Here is a 16454-nt window from a genome sequence, read left to right as displayed (position 1 = left end):
TAGGGCTAGGATGGGGGCGGGGGGAACTACGTTGTTTTGAATTTGGCCTTTTTGAAGGTAAGGAAAGTGACCCAACCAGCAGGGCCCCACAGCTGAAGACGGGTGGACCAGTCCTGGTTCCAGGATGGCAGAGTAAGATGGGGAAGCTACACACCAATTTTCTAGGTGGTCCTTAAACATCGCCACCAGACCTGGGGAAAGCGTGTTGCATTTTTTGCTCCTCTAGAAGAGCAAGTCCTTTGGGGAGTGGTTGCAAGAACTAGGACTTTTTTTTTTTGGCTGCGCCCGTGGCATCCAGAAGTTCCCAAGCCAGGGATCGAACCCGAAGCCACAGCAGTAGCAATACCAAATCCTTAACTGCGAGGCCACCAGGGAACTCCAAACCCCCATCCTTTCTACTTACAGGTTGGAAGGACCTTGGTACATGAGCATCATCTTGTGTATTTTTGGGCACCTGAAGATACACAACCTAAATATAGGACCATGGTGTTCTGGGAATAGGTCTGTAATCAGCTCAGGCAATGTCTGGGGAGTAAGCAGGCATTGCTCATAATGAACAGTCACTGATGTCAGTGTAGATTGCTGATCCAAGTAATTTAGATCCCAAAGTGGATTATTCCCCCCGAAAGAATCATTTCACCATTTATGCAACTTCCATCAATCAAATCATTGCCCACACTTTCCTGTCTAGGAAGAATAGCAAAAAAATCACAGGGAAGACTCTTAAGGTGTTTGATCATTTAGTCTTTTCCCTCTTGAGAAGGAACAAGCATTATTTATTTATTTATTCATTTGTCTTTTTTAGGGCCACATCCGCAGCATATGGAGGTTCCCAGGCTAGGGGTCCAATCAGAGCCGTAGCTTCCTGCCTACGCCAGAGCCACAGCAACGCGGGATCCGAGCCGCGTCTGCAACCTACACCACAGCTCATGGCAATGCCAGATCCTTAACCACTGAGTGAGGCCAGGGATCGAACCTGCAACCTCATGGTTCCTAGTCGGATTTGTTAACCACTGCGCCACGACGGGAACTCCGGAAAAAGCTTTTTTGCTGGGTTTCCTGAAAGCTGCTGTTCTGGGATCTGGTGGAAAATTTTAGTGCGTGGCTTTTAAAGCAGACCTGAGGTCTCTGTGCTGAGACCCGGGTGCGTGCAAAGATCTCTGGAGCAGGCGGGATCAGAACTGTGATGCATAAGCAAGGGGCCGACAGATCACCTAGAGCCAGGGCTGTGTCAACAGCTTGGGGCTGAGAAGAGCACGGTGGTACCAAGGGCTTGTGGGAACCGTGACTTTGCAGAGCTTGACATGTTGCAGAGGGAGAGAGGGCATTCCAGCATTTGGCGTCAGCTGTGATGGAGAAACTGAGGCACCAAGACATCCATGACAGCTCACTCAGGGTCATGCTGTCATTACAACAGGACCCCAAAGCCCAGTTCAAGTTCCCTCCATGTCTCCTATTAATTCCATAACACAGTATTTGCCAAAGGAAAACTTTTTTTTTTTCCTTTTAGGGCCACATCTGTGGTATATGGAAGTTCCAAGGTTAGGGGTCCAAGCGGAGCTGCAGCTGCCAGCCTACGCCACAGCCACAGCACCATGGAATCGGAGCTGCACCTGCAACCTACACTACAGCTTGTGGCAACGTCGGATCCTTTACCCGCTGAACAGGGCCAGGGGTTGAACCTGCATCTCATGGATACTAGTTGGGTTTTTAACCCACCGAGCCACAGCAGGAACTCCAACCTTAAGGAAAACGCTTGGTGGGACCAAATAGCCCAGGATCCAGAGGGTGCGTGCACATGAAAGATGAAGGTGATTTAAACTGGAGACAAAGGAAGCTTCCAGAAGGGGTGGAGACATGGCAGGGAGCCCTCCCACCAAGTTTTCATTTTCTCTGAATATCTGGGAGAATGATATTGTTTGTAGCTGACATAACACCAGCAAGGAGCGAAAGCTGGAATGTCCTTGACTAGGAGGCAGGGGATGGATGCCCCCAGCCCTGAGTCTTGGCGGACAGGTGACTGGATCCCATTTCTCAGTGTCCAGGCAAGTTCCCTGTACTCCAGTTTTGTTTTACCAAGTGGAAAGAGACTATCATGAAACCAGCTGTAATTCATGACATACGGGCATCTCTTATTTAAACGAGCCCCCGGTTTGCTTCTTTTTTTTTTTCCTTTAAAGAAAAGCCAGAAAGAAATGAAACACCACGTAAATGAGACCGTTTCGTTTCTCTCTTGCTCTCTCCCTCTTTTAAAAATAAACTTTAGAACCCAAGGTAGTTGTATTTAACCAGCTTTAATGTCTTTTCAGGGCTGTGTGTCCAGGGTTGTGGTCACTCAGGCAGCAGTAACTTTGAAAAAATGACCCGTCTACACCCAAACAATAACAGAATCCCCCTTTTTATGTTGGAAACGCCCACAGCTTTCTGTGTCTCTGCAGACTCCCCACGTAGATGCAACTGTTTGACCAGCCTTCTACTGAACAACTTAATTAAGCAAAAGAAAACGTGTCAGTTTCTGCCAACCTCACAAAAACAGAGCTGTGGGGGTAAAAAGGGTCGGCCGAATTAACCCACATTCCTGAACGGGTTCACTAAAGCGAGGCTGGCTTTGCAGCCATGCCAAGGGGAACTGTGCTCTGGATGGCCATTCAGATTGATCAAGACATATTGTTTGGTAGATCATACTGAACACAATTAAAGCTGCAGACCTGGAGCCGCTACAGCTTGGGTGTGAATTTAGCTTAATGTGAAAAAAAAAAAAAAAAAAAAAAAATCTTGTCCCGACGCAGTGCCCACCACTGACGTTCTGCACTGTGACAGAGACAAAACAGTTTTCATCCACCATATGAAAACAGCAAGTTGTTTTTAGTTTTTTCCCCCTGGGCAGTATTCAGCCCTCTCTCCCCCTCCCCTGTTCCCCTCTCCAGGAAAGCACATGCAATATGCAAAGTGACTGTACACTCTGCATGCAATCTGAACTGCCCAGACCAAACCCGAATTTAATCCCTTTTTTTTTTTTCCTATCCTGAGGGCGGGGAAGTGCCCCGGCCCCTAAATCCTTCTCTGGAAGCTGAGAAAGCCAAGGCCCCAGGAATCCTGTTTTTCAGCCAATTAAATTTCGTGTTTTTTTTTTTCCCCCCAGGCTTGGGTTTTGATTTTGCTTCCTTTATGTGAAGCCAGGATGGAGCTTAGCGCCCAGCACTTCTCCCCACCCCCACCCCTCTCCTCACCCCACTCCGGAGCCTCCTGCCATCAGGGGGAAAGCAGAGGCTTTCAGGGGTGGCCAGAATTGAATTCAGAAGCTTCACCATGCATTTGGGGAGGAACTGGATGGGCACCAGTTTGGCATTGAGGCCATGAGACCATGGCATTTTTATTCCCATTTATTCACTCTTTCCTTTCCTCCCTCTCTCTGTGTTTAGCAAGTCATAGCATAGCATTTTTCTATGGAGAGAGCATCCCCCAGTTAGAATTACCTTGTCCTACATTCTGGGTGGGGAAAGACAGGCTCAGGCTCTCCTCCCAGTTTGGCAGGGAAGCTGATGATACACCAGTGTTTCCAGTTTGGAGGGCTCCCAGTTAGATTTCCAAAACAAATGGGCTGTGCCAGTTGAGCAGAGGCAGCCACGCTTTTCTGTGGGGATAAAGAGGGGTGGGCAGGGTGGGGGGGTCCTATCTTTCTGTGCGCCCCGCGGAATGCAAGGAACCTTTTGATTAAGAGGCATTTATGGAGTTCCCGTCGTGGCTCGGTGGAAAGGAATCTGACTAGGAACCATGAGGTTGCGGGTTTGATCCCTGGCCTCACTCAGTGGGTGAAGGATCTGGCATTGCCATGACTGTGGTGTACGTCACAGACGCGGCTCAGATCTGGTGCTGCTGTGGCTCTGGCATAGGCTGTCAGCTGTAGCTCCGACTCAACCCCTAGCCTGGGAACCTCCATATGCCGTGAGCCTGGCCCTAAAAAACAAAACAAAAAAGAGGCATTTATGTTTGACCTCTACCGCAGGTGTTCTCTGGTATGGAGATGTTTCTAGTGACAGATTCAAATGTGGCTTAACGATCAGAAGACCATGGAGGCAGCTTCTGCTGGCTCTGCCACTTGGAATAAATGCAGACAACTTTTTCTAGATAAGCTGGGCAGAACCTTGCCAGTCCTGAAAGCCTGGGAGGACAGAAAACAGAGGAGCTGGCAGAAGTTTGGTGTAAGAAGGCTAATTAATAGAGCCCCATGCAGAAGGCATGTGCTCATTATGGTTGTGCACAGAATGTGGCAGGCCCTTATGGCTTCTTCTTTGGACTTTAAAATGGTTTATCTTGGGAGTTCCCTGGTGGTCTAGTGGTTAAGACTGGGAGCTTCCACAACCGCAACTAGGGTTCAATCCCTGGTCTGAGAACTAAGATCTCATATCAAGTTATGGTCAAAAGAAAAAAGGAAAACAAACAAACAAACAAACATACAATGGTTTCCCTCTTGAGCATGACAAGCCTCAAAAAGTGAAAAATGTTTCCAGTGCAGAAATGTATCACCTACTGGTTGAAACACAGGCAAAACATGCTAGTGGAGGACATCAGTGATGAAATGCAATGGGAGTTTTTACCTGACCATTATCCAGAGAGTTCATCTCAAAAGACCTGTTTTGTCCTAAGAATACAGATGTTTTAGGCAAAAGCCTTCAAAATTCAATACCCATGACAAGGAGTCCCCATCGTGGCTCAGCAGCAATGAACCTGACCAGTATCCATGAGGATGCAAGTTTGATCCCTAGCCCCACTCAGTGGGTTAAGGATCTGGCTTTGCTGTGATCTGTGATGTGAGCTGTGGTGTAGATCACAGACGCTGCTTGGATCTGGTGTTGTTGTGGCTGTGGCTGGCACCTGCAGCTCCAATTCAACCCCCAGCCTGGGAACTTCCATATGCTGCAGGTGTGGCTCTTAAAAAAAATTTTTTTTAAAATAGCTTATTCTTTTAAAGTTTCCTTATATCTACAGAAAATGAGTCGCATGTCCCATTATGGTGCTCTAAGACCTTGGACTAGCCTATGTTTCTAAAATTTTCCCCAAATAATTTAGGCTCCTAAAGGGATTTTTCTTTTTGGTCTGAAAGGTGAAGCTTCTTTGGTTGGCACCTTTCATCTCCCCAAGGGGGGCTCTTTGTGCTGTCCCCAAATGGTTCTTTGGGCCAGATGGAAAATCTGAGCCGAAGAGCTTGAAGTAGGCATAATCCCCAAGGATGTGTCCTCTCCTCCTCCAGGGCCCGGCAGGCAGCCAGCTGGAAGCCCGTCCTGGCTTTCGGCCTTCTGGAATGCCTCAAACATTCTCACTCCATCTCCAGAACAGGAAGTGTTGACTCTTCAGAGGGCCCAAGGCTGCTTTCTGTGCCTCTTACCACTTGGTGTACGGGCTCCAGAACCCGTTACAGGGGTTCAAGTCTCCTCTGTGCTTCTTTACTGCAGTATGATTTTAGGCAAATTATTTCATGCCCCTGCATCTCAGTTTACCCATATGTAAATCGAGGCTGATGATAGTATCTAAAACAGGGGCTATTTGGAGACTTAAGGGAGTTAATTTAGGTAGCAGGTTAGAACTGTGCCTGGTGTATCAGAAGATGCCTTCTGTGTCATAGCAATTGTTACAGTTGCTCTGTGAGTCTTCAGATCCCTTCAGGACTGGAGCATTTTTTACAGACAGATGCACGTCCATGACACACTCAAAACAAGTGCCAGGAGTGAATCTCCAAACCAGCTTCCTGGGGACACCTCGGCCTTTCCAGCTAAGGCAGAGAGATAGTCCCTGAGAATTCCCTTGAGCGAACAACAGCAGGGCAGGGGCTGAGTGGGACCTGGCTGCACAGAAGAGGGAGGCAAAGACCCCAAGGCTCTTAGACCTCAAGGGGACCTAGCGATCTCCCACCCCACCATCAAACTCCCTCGCTCCACCGCTGGCAATGGGATCAGAGATGGACAGTAACTGGCCCAGGATCACACAGCCAGGGTTGGGACCAGATGTTGTCTTTAACCCTTGGCTGTATGTTTTAGCTGGGTACTATCATATTCCGAGGGCAAGGTATGTAATACAGCATTCAACATATCGTTATACTCATTCAAATGTTCCCTCTGGGAGGTGCTGTCCTGGCTCAGCAGTAAAGAATCCGCCTAGTATCCATGAGGACGCAGGTTCGATCCCTGGCCTCGCTGGGTAAAGGATCCAGCCTTGAGGTGAGCGGTAGTGTAAGTTACAGAAGAGGCTCGGATCTGGTGTTGCTGTGGCTGTGGTGTAGGCCAGTGGCTCCAGCTCTGATTCGACCCCTAGCCTGGGAACTTCCATATGCCAGGTGCGGCCCTAAAAAGACCAAAAAATAAAAATAAAAAAAGTTTCCTCTCCTTAACACCTGATCTGAACTTCTGGCTTGAAACCATCCAGGTGGGGTTTTACACACCTCTCCATTGTAAGGAGAATCTCCCCTTCCGAATGAGCAGAAAGAAAGGATTCCCAGAAAGTCAGCCAATACCAGGAGGCGGAGGGACACACACACACACACCCCAACTCACTGGGTGTGCATGGTCACGGCATCAGCTCTGCCCCCCGCCCCCACCCCAGTCCTGCCTGCACCCTGAGCGCTGGGGCTTAGTGGCTGGGAGGTTTCCTAATGCCTGAGCGTGAGGGGCCCTCTTGCGCCCTCTTGGATGAAATTTATGACCTGGCATTTCCTGAGGGAGACTTCCCACGTCGAACTGTTGACCTTACCGCCCCAAACAAGGGAAGGGTGGGGGAGGGAGGGGCCGGAGGGCGGAGAGAGTAGGCAGTGGGAGGGGCCACTTAGCCAGATGTTTGGGAGCCAGGCCCTGGCTGATGCCAGGAAGACTAGCTGCGGGGCGGCGCGGCGCCAGGGCGGGAGGACCAGGGGTCACCTGGAGTGGGCTCTGAGTGTGGGAGGGGAGACCGGAACGAGGAGGGGAGGTGTGGGATCGCCTGCTGATGCGCTTAGCCCACGCCTCCCTCATCCCACCAGGCCTCGCAGGTGGACCTGAGCCTGAGGAAGTAAGAACCTGCCCTGGGCCCAGCGTGTGCGACCTTGTGCCCTCATCGGAAAGAAAGAATTGCTGAGTTTAGGAGAGATGTGGGGCGGGGGGGTCTGTGGGCTATTGGTCCTTCTTGAATTTGTTTTCTCTTTGGCTGAGACAAAAGTCCTGAATCCTTTGAAGGGATTGTCACTGCTACTGTTTTTGTTTTTGTTTTCCTCCCTGTTGGGGGGAAGGATAGATTCATCTACAAGAGTTTCTTGGTTTATAGCTTCTCAAACTTGGCCACCCAGTGGAATCAGCTGTGCAGTTAAATAAACCCACCGAGGCCAGGGTTCCCCCCACCCCAAAGAGTCTAACTTAATTGGCCTGGGTGTTTTGGTTTTAGAAATTCTCCTGATCTTCTAAATACAGCAAAGTTTGAGGACCACTAAGTCAGTACTGCACAGTCCGCCCTGCCTGACACTTAAGGTTTCTTCTATTCAACAGTGAGCATCTGAAAAGTGGGCGTGGCTTCAGACGTATACACGCAGATTTCAAGATGAGAAGGCAAGGAAAAAGAGTTATTTACTGCGGGACAGGGAGAGGTAGTTAATAAAATAGACTAATTTTTAAGTCGAGATATAATTGACATGTTAGCTTCAGGTGTAAACACGATGATTTGATATTTGCATATATTGCAAAACGATCGCAGTAAGTCTAGTTAACATCCGTCACCGCACAGTTACATAATTTTTTTTCTTGTGATGGGAACTTTTAAGAGGTCTCCCCTGCTAAGATGAAAGCTCCAGAGACATAGAGCGTGCTGTTTGTATTCGTTGCTGCTGTTCTAGATAAATGGCAGGATCGTGATAAATATAAGCCAAATGATAAAAGACCACCTTACCACTTAAAACAAAAATTCTTAGGATCCAGTTTTGCGTTCACTTGGTTTTTGTTGGTTCAGCCTTGCTTTAGACGTAGGGGTTGGTCGTTATGACCTTCTGGCAAATGAGTTTGGCTCCCTGGAGTGCTCTGCTGTTCCTTTGTTAATGCCATGAGCTTTTATATGTCTCTTCATCCCTGGGTTTACTCAACTAAGAAGCCAGCAGGAGGGTTTCAGAAAACCCAGGGCACCTCAGAGAAGGCACAGGCTGCAGTTGTGAAGCACTGTGAATGAACATGCAAAGTTTCATGTCCATAATATTTCATGGTTCCTTTCATTATGGGTATTTCTTAGCAAGTTTTCAGCATTATACTTAAAATGTTTACAAGAGGGGTGATCCTTAAAGTTTATATATTATAATCAAAGGAAAAATTAAAAGGGAAATTGAGTTATTTTAATACTGACAATATGCCGAGTATTTTGTATATTTGATGCCACTTGATCCTAACAATACACCTATGATGTAGGTCTCATTATTTCCATTTTACAGATTAGGAAACGGAAATTCAGAGAGATTCAGTAACTTGCCCAAGGTCACACAGCAAGTAAGAGGTGGAGATGAAATTTGAAGATGAGAATTCCAAGTCCACTACTCCACACTAATTCCCTTTTAAAAAGAAAGGAGTTCCCTGGTAGCTCAGCAGGTTAAGGATCTGATGTCACTGCTGTGGCTCAATCACTGCTCTGGTGTGGGTTGATCCTAGCTCGAGAACTTCTACATGCTTTGGAAGCAGCAAAAAAAAAAAAAAAAAAAAAAAAAAAAAAAAAAAAAATTGAAAAGAAGAAAAACAAAGAATGACCAATTTGAGTTGATGGAGTTCTGCACTATTTCTCCTTTGGAGAGAATAGCTGTTTTTTGGCTATTTCTCTGTTACAGAGATAAATTAATTCTGAAGAAAATTCCAAGGAAGAGCTGAATGCTGTACCAAGTCTTGACCAAACACCCAAATCTTATTCTTCTTGAATTCTTTGTCAATGACTTAAACTCGGTGCTTGAGTCTAGATGGAAAAGAGTTTTTCTTTGCAGCTGAGAGAATGCTCAGTCTTTGGATCAGAGCCCCTTGAGATCAAGAGACCCAATAAGGAATAACCTAGCACAGTGTAAACTTTGCTCTCTTTGTCCATTTAGCATAGAGCTGACATCTACAATATTCTTTTTTGCTTTAACTTTTTAAAATTACAGTTGATTTACAATGTTCTGTCAATTTCTGCTGTAGAGGAAAGTGACCTAGTTATGCAAATACATACATTCTTTCTCGAATTATCCTCCATCATGGCCCATCAAAAGTGACTAGACATATTTCCCTGTGCTGTACGGCAGGATCTCATTGCTTATTCACTCCAAATGCAATAGTTTGCATCTACTAACCCCAAACTCCCAGTCCATCCTGCACAAAAATAAACTCAAAATGGCTTAAAGACTTCAGCATAGGACACTGTACAATATTCTTTATCTACCAATAATCAGGCCTGATCATGTCTTTGACTTCTTTTCTCTGATGACATCTTTTCAGATAGATTAAAAAAAAAAATCCAAAACCCATGAAAGTACTACCTACATTTTAAAATATATTTAAATAACAAATTTTTTATTTTATTCTTCCTCGGGATTTCTATTTCATGTGTCTCCTTGTCAGTTTTCCACCTCAAAAAATTCTCATTATTTTCATTCGGCAATTATCATGGGGTTTCATACTTGCAGGAATTAATGATCAGTTGGTTATATCCTGAAAGGATGGGCAGGAAATCTGGGGCTGACAGTGATTTAAGGATTTTTTCATAAGTTCTCTCCTCCTGTGAAATCAAAATCTAAGAAATGTCATAAATCTTGGGTCATCACAGGAAATCAAGATAGGTCCTTGGATTATGGCCCTAAGTGAATTCTTATCATGGTAATGCAAAGCATTTGATGAAAAATTCAAATTAAGGAGTTCCTGCTCTGGCTTAGTGAGCTAAGACCCCGACATATAGTGTCTGTGAGGATGTGGGTTCTATCGCTGGCCTGGCTCAATGGGTTAAGGAGCCAACGTTGTTGTAAGCTGTGGCATGGGTCACAGATGCTGCTCAGATCCAGCGTTGCTGTGGCTGTGGCATTCCCAGGCTAGGGGAATTTCTGTAAAAAGATGAAAAAAAAAATTGAAGTTATATCCTATCAAAGTTGTTAGCCCTGGAATTTTCCTTTTTTTTTTTTTTTTTTTTTCTTTTTTTGGCCAACCCTCAGCATATGGAGTTCCTAGGGCCAGGGATCAGATCCAAGCCACTGTTACAACTTACACCACACTTGTGGCAATGCCAGATCCTTAAACCTCTATGCCAAACCTGTGTCCCAGTGCTCCAGAGATACCACTGATTCTGTGGCATCACAGTGGGAACGCCAGCCTTGGCATTTTCTTGAGTCTTGAGACACAGATAGCATCCTTGCTACCTTCCCCAAACAAGAAAAGCCTAATGAAACTTTATTGCAATGGAGACATCGTTTTGAATTTGTTCCCAGGCCAGGGAAGGAAAGTTATAGAGAAAGCTTGCATAGGTGGTTGGCGGTGGTTCCATCCACAGAGGTGGGAAAACAGGGGACGAGCCCAGGTTTGCGGGAGGAAAGATCACCTTTCAATGAGAAGGGCTTCTCTGGAGCATCGTCCGGGAAGTGTCCTTGTCCCCAACTCCCTGAGATAATCGGGCAAGAGAGAAGCCCCTTTTTCTTATTCCATTTTGCATTTCCAGCTTTCTTAAGTCTTTGCCCATTTGTTATTTTTTGTCTTTTTAGGGCTACATCTGTGGCATATGGAAGTTCCCAGGCTAGAGGTGGAATTGGAACTGCAGCTGCCGGCCTACACCACAGCCACAGCCATTCGGGATCTGGGCCACATCTGTGACCTACACCACAGCTCATGGCAGTGCTGGATCCTTAACAGTGAGTGAGGCCAGGGATTGAACCTGAGTCCTCATGGATACTAGTCAGGTTCGTTATGGCTGAGCCATGACAGGAACTCCAAGTCTTTGCCCATTTATATACTCAAATGTGGCATTAAATGGCATTGAATTTGACATCAAATAGTCTGTTGCATAGTTCCAGGCCTCAGGAAACTGTTTCACACCATTCCACAAAGAACACCCTGATTTTCCAGGTTCCGTATACCCCCTCCGCCACCCAGGAGGAGGGTCACGGCCAGGGTCTCACGTCAGAGCCTGGAGTGTCCCTGGGCCTGGCCCTCCGGCTTCCTCTCTCCTTTCAGGCCACCCTGCCACTGTCCAGCCTGCAGAATGAATGAGAGTTGCTGGCCTCCCAGCCAAGTGACAGAGGCCTGAGGTCCCCGTGGCTGCCTCTCCTCTCTGTCCCTCCCAGGTCCCTCCCGCTCCTACGAGAGTTTCTCAGCCCCTCCTCCGGGCAGCCCAGGCCACAGGCCGGGGTTAAGATCCTGCCCCTGGTCTGTTGTTCTCTGGGCCACCACCTCTTTGGTCCCCCTCCCTGGCCTGGATGACAACACAGACTGACCTTTCACACGAGCGCTTCAGGCCTTTGTGTGGAGCAACCGGTCTTCCTGCTCTTTCTCTGAGGACACAGATGATGGCGTTACAACTGTCAGCCCGCCCTGGCCTCTGTGTATACGCGTGTGTGCGTGTGTGTGTGTGTGTGCATGTGTGTGTGTGCGCGTGTACTGCCCCCATCACCAAGAAGAGCTGTGGTTTGAGTATTACTTGCCTATGGCCAGAGGAACATCATGTTTCCTGAGGTGACTGGTCCCCTGCCAGGTCCCAGAGACTCAGGTCTGTCATGGTTATGACTTGACTGTGCGCCTTTAAGGTGTCCTCACATCGCTTTAGACAGCTGCATAGTTGTCCTTATCGCCAGGTCTATTAGGAAACTAAGTTAAAAATACTTCCAGCTCCCTGGAGAAGAGTCCTGTGTGTAATGTAGGCTATAGTAAAAAATATAAACTATAGCACAATGACTAATTATATTACTAATGTTATTGTTACTAGAATCAATCTTTCTTCCTTTCTTCCTTCCTTTCTTTCCTTCTTTCCTTCCTTCCTTCTTTCTTTCTTTCTTTCTTTCCTCATCTTCTTAGGGCCACACCTACAACATATGGAAGTTCCCAGGCTAGGGGTGGAATTGGAGCTACAGCTGCTGGCCTACACCACAGCCAGAGCTCACAACAATGCCAGATCCTTGACCCACTGAACGAGGCCAGGGATTGAACCTGTGTCCTCATGGATACCAGTCAGGGTCATTACTGCTGAGTCACAACGGGAACTCCGTTACTAGAATTTCTCAGAGGAGAGCACTGTATTTCCTTATGCTCTGACAGACTATTAAAATAAAAAGAGGGAAAATGAAATCATATGATCTCAACTTTGTAAAAAATTACAGTATGTGTTCTAATTATATGCACCTAGGAAAACAACCAGAGGGAAACATTTCTAGATGTTAACAGTGGTTTTCTCTGGGAGGTAGAATTATACATGCCATTTTTTTATTTCGCTACATTTCTGTGTTTGTTTGAATTTAATATGAACCTGCATTTTTTTTTCCGCAGTCAGAAGGAAATACTAAATGTTGTTTTTCGAAAATGCTCATCTATATTCTGTGTGAGTTCTAAAGATCCTGGAAATGTTCTCTACTCTTTTTTGTTTGGAAATGAAGCAGTTGCTGCTTTTCTGAAAGCCCAGGGTGGGTGTGAGAGGAGGGTTCTGAGTGGACATCCACCCCACCTTCAGGAGATGACTTAAAAAGGGTGGAGAAAGGAGGTAGCTGTCCCAACACCTGAGCCATCAAGGGAGAGATGCCATGTATTTTTTTTTTTTGCCTCATTCTGTCTCTGGATAATCTAGTGAGTTCATTTGGTTTGGAAATTTTTCTCTTTTTGACTTGATGCTCTGCGCTGGAGAATGGGTAGGATAGGTCCCCAGGCGAGTGGGGACACTGCAGCTTCATGAGCGGTCATTGATTTGCTCCTGCCCAACTGTTTCATCAGCCAGAGCATCGTTAGTCCAAAGGTGCCTGAGGAAGCCTTCGTGGGGGAGGGAGGTCCCACTAGGGTCCCTCCCACTTCTGGTAAATAAGCTACGTGGGTAAATGAGCAACTCTTGCAAACCTAAAGCACATTTTGTGCATTTCCGCCTTGTCTGTCTCCTCATTCTTCTACGCGGAGAGGCATCTTGCAATTAACTGGAGCCAAAAAGTTTGGATTGACGGTTCAAGGAAGTGGTGCAAGCCTGGAAGACTAGTGTTTGGGGGACATTTTCTCAGTCGCACTTGCTTTGGGGCAAGTCACTAAGCCTCAGACACTGCAGTCGGCCCAGCCCCGGAGCATTCATTCATTTAAGCTGATGGCTCCAGAGGGAGCAGCTCCAAGCGAGCTTTCTCTAAAGGTTGAGGGCTTCGTCCACAACTCCGCCTCTTCCACAGGGACTCGTCCTCTCCTGGCCCTTTCCCCTAAACCTTGTTGGGTTGAAGTCAGATTGTAGCACCCTTGCAGATGACCAAGCTGTCACAGAGAACCCGACGGTGCCTCTCCTGCCCTCACTCCCAAGTCCAGGAGGATGAGTCCAACTCAGAAAATCTCTGTCCCATGAAGGGGAAATGAAAAGAGGAAGACTGGATTTCCCGTTGTGGCTCAGCAGAAAATAACCCAACAACTATCCATGAGGATGTGGATTCGATCCCTGGCCTCGCTCTGTGGGTTGAGGATCCCGTGTTGCGGTGAGGTGTTGGTGTAGGTCGCAGACGCGGCTTGGATTCCACCCCAGCCAGGGAACTTCCATAGGCTGCAGGTGCAGCCCTAAAAAGAAAAACAAAAAGAAAGAAAAGAAATGAAAAGAGGAAAATAGACTCTCCAAAATGTAAGCCTTTGAAGGATGATGAGTGTGGGAACCCTGTGGTCCAGGTACCCAGGCTCCTTCCAGATGGAGAGGGCAAAGATTTGTGTGACATTTTGCTGCATTTTTGCCCCAGAAAAATCTCATCTTCTGCTCTCAAAGTCGCTTTGAAAACTGTTTATCAGCTCCTCTCAAAAACAGAATTCTTTTTCAAAAGTAAATTTCTTTGAGTTCCCTTCGTGGCTCAGTGGTTAACGAACCTGACTAGTATCCATAAGGATGCAGTTTTGATCCTTGGCCTCGATTAGCGTGTTAAGGAACCAGCATTGCCTTGAGCTGGGGTGTAGGCCAGCAACTGCAGTTCCAATTCAACCCTAGCCTGGGAACTTCCATATGCTACAGGTGTGGCTCTAAATAAAATGAAATAAAATAAAATGGCTGCATAGAATTTTATTTTAAATTCATAGCAGCAGTTCTTAAGCTTGTCCCTAAGTAGGGGCATTTTGGTCAACTCCTATTTGTTTTTTGTTTTCCTTTACTCAATGAATTTATTACATTTGTAGTTGTACAATGATCATCACAATCCAATTTTATAGGATTTCCATCCCACAACCCCAGAGCATCCCCCACCCCCCAAACTTATTTGGTTTTAATACTAAAAGCAACTTTGTAATAAAGGTCCAATTACATAAATCTTGGAGTCCTTATGTCACACCTATTTGGAATAAATTCTTTGAAGAAGGATTGCTGGCTTGAAGAATAGGGTCATTAATTATATATAAAGTATATGTTATATAATGTATAGTATTTTACAATATGATCATTATAATACATGTAATCATAAACTACCATGATTTTAAATAGGTATATAAGTTACATATATACTTGTTTTATACATAGAAGTAAAATAGTAATTACATGTTATATACATAGATAAAATTTGCACAGGACTTTTTTTTTTTTAGTGGCTTCACCTGTGGTATGTGGGAGTTGCAGCTATGGCAATACTGGATCCTTTAAACCACTGAACTGGGCCAGAGATCAAGCCTGTGCCTCTGCAGTGACCTGAGCCATTGCAGACAGATTCTTAACCCACTAGACCACAACAGGAACTCCTGCCCAGGACTTTTATGAACCCAAAAGCCTTCAGATGTACCTGGGCATTGACTAAAGACAATCATGACTTTTAGATACTAAATTTTTATTTTTATTTATGTATTTATTTTTGTCGGCATATGGAGGTTCCCAGGCTAGGGGTCCAATCGGAGCTGTAGCTGCTGGCCTACACCACAGCCACAGCAACACCAGATCCAAGCCGTGTGTGCAACCTACACCACAGCTCCCGGCAATGCAGGATCCTTAACCCACTGAGGGAGGCCAGGGATCGAACCCCCATCCTCATGGATGCTAGTCGGGTTCGTTAACCGCTGGGCCACAATGGGAACTCCAGATACTATACTTACTTTTTAAATTCAAGTCATGGGTACCTGAAATTCCCCATGGGCCAACTAACAAGATGAGCCTCAACTCACCTAGACCCAGCAATGGGTTTATATTTCTCAACCCTCTTAAGAGAACTCCCTTGAAAAAGGGTATAAAGAAGGAATCAAGCTTTCGGTAATAAATAAGGAAGAAGGGGCAAGGCTGTATTGAAAAATAACTCCATGGACTCAGTGATAAATGACTCTCTTGGACTCCATGATGGTAGCAAAACTTGGACCCAAGTAGGAAGAAAGCTCCATTTCCCTCTGATGAGTTAAGTTTGAATTCAAATAGTGAGTTCCTAAGCTGAAGGCAGATACAAAAAGTAAGACACTGGACACTCTATCAGAGATCTTTTTGTTTGATTTTGTTTTGGCTGCTTCTTCTTTTGTTGTTGTTGTCAATCTGATTATAACCACTCTATTCTGGTGACCTCTTGCGACTTCTTTTTTTCATAATTGGAAAGAATTAAAAATTACAGCGCCCATGAATAAATAGCACGCTTAGCGCCTTCTTATTCACTAAATGCAATCGTGGAAGAAATACAGTGAGTGTTCACAAAAAAAAGTGGAGAATAGAAAATTGTTTAAGTGGCCAAAGGAACTTTATCCTATTGTGTTCCAGGCCAAGCTATGCCAGCTATATGTAAATGTTAGCAGTGGCCTGCGTTCATGTGTCCACTTTGAAGTTGCCATCTGAATTTAATTCTGCCTTTGTGATTAAATCAGGCCATTACGTTTAATCTCACTTAATAGTAAGGAACGGCCTTTGTTGTTTTCTATAGGCAACATATTCTGCCCCTAACATATACAGCTTGGTATTCAAACTTTACTATTAATCCCCGATGGCTGATAATTGCTTCATCTCCAAGCCCTCTGTCCAATTCACAAGGGGCTGATTGCAACCATTCTTTTCCTATACATTAATGCACTGTTTGGGTCTTGCTTCTTTGGCTCAGTGAACCCCATCAAGCTGTCCACATTTTCTGGGCATGTGGGCGTATTGTGAGATGTTCAATTAAATTCTGTGTTGACCGCCCCCCCCAACACCAGAATCTATTAGCCCCTGCAACTTAGCTGATTGACAAGGGAGACTACTTTTCCACTCAAAATCCTTCAATAAAACAACAACAACAAACAACAGGCTGAACATTTTGTTTCTAGGCAAAGTCCGGGATCTCTGACGGCTGTCTTGCTATTTACATTTTC

At 45.8% G+C, this 16454-nt stretch overlaps 1 long non-coding RNA gene across 2 annotated transcripts in view; it reads left to right on the top strand.

Annotated features, from left to right (window-relative positions):
• LOC146397876 (uncharacterized) overlaps window positions 1-16454 on the top strand; it is a 29694-nt gene that overhangs the window by 8615 nt on the left and 4625 nt on the right. The window lies entirely within an intron of this gene.

This window comes from Sus scrofa, chromosome 13 (assembly GCF_054392235.1).
Source record: "Sus scrofa isolate SSC_HxYL_T2T_F1_AM1 chromosome 13, Sscrofa_HxYL_maternal_Yorkshire_Landrace_v2.0, whole genome shotgun sequence".
In the NCBI taxonomy this organism is placed as follows: Eukaryota; Metazoa; Chordata; class Mammalia; order Artiodactyla; family Suidae; genus Sus; species Sus scrofa.
The sequence above is the reverse complement of the archived record's forward strand: the minus strand, read 5'-3'. Positions and strand labels throughout refer to the sequence as shown.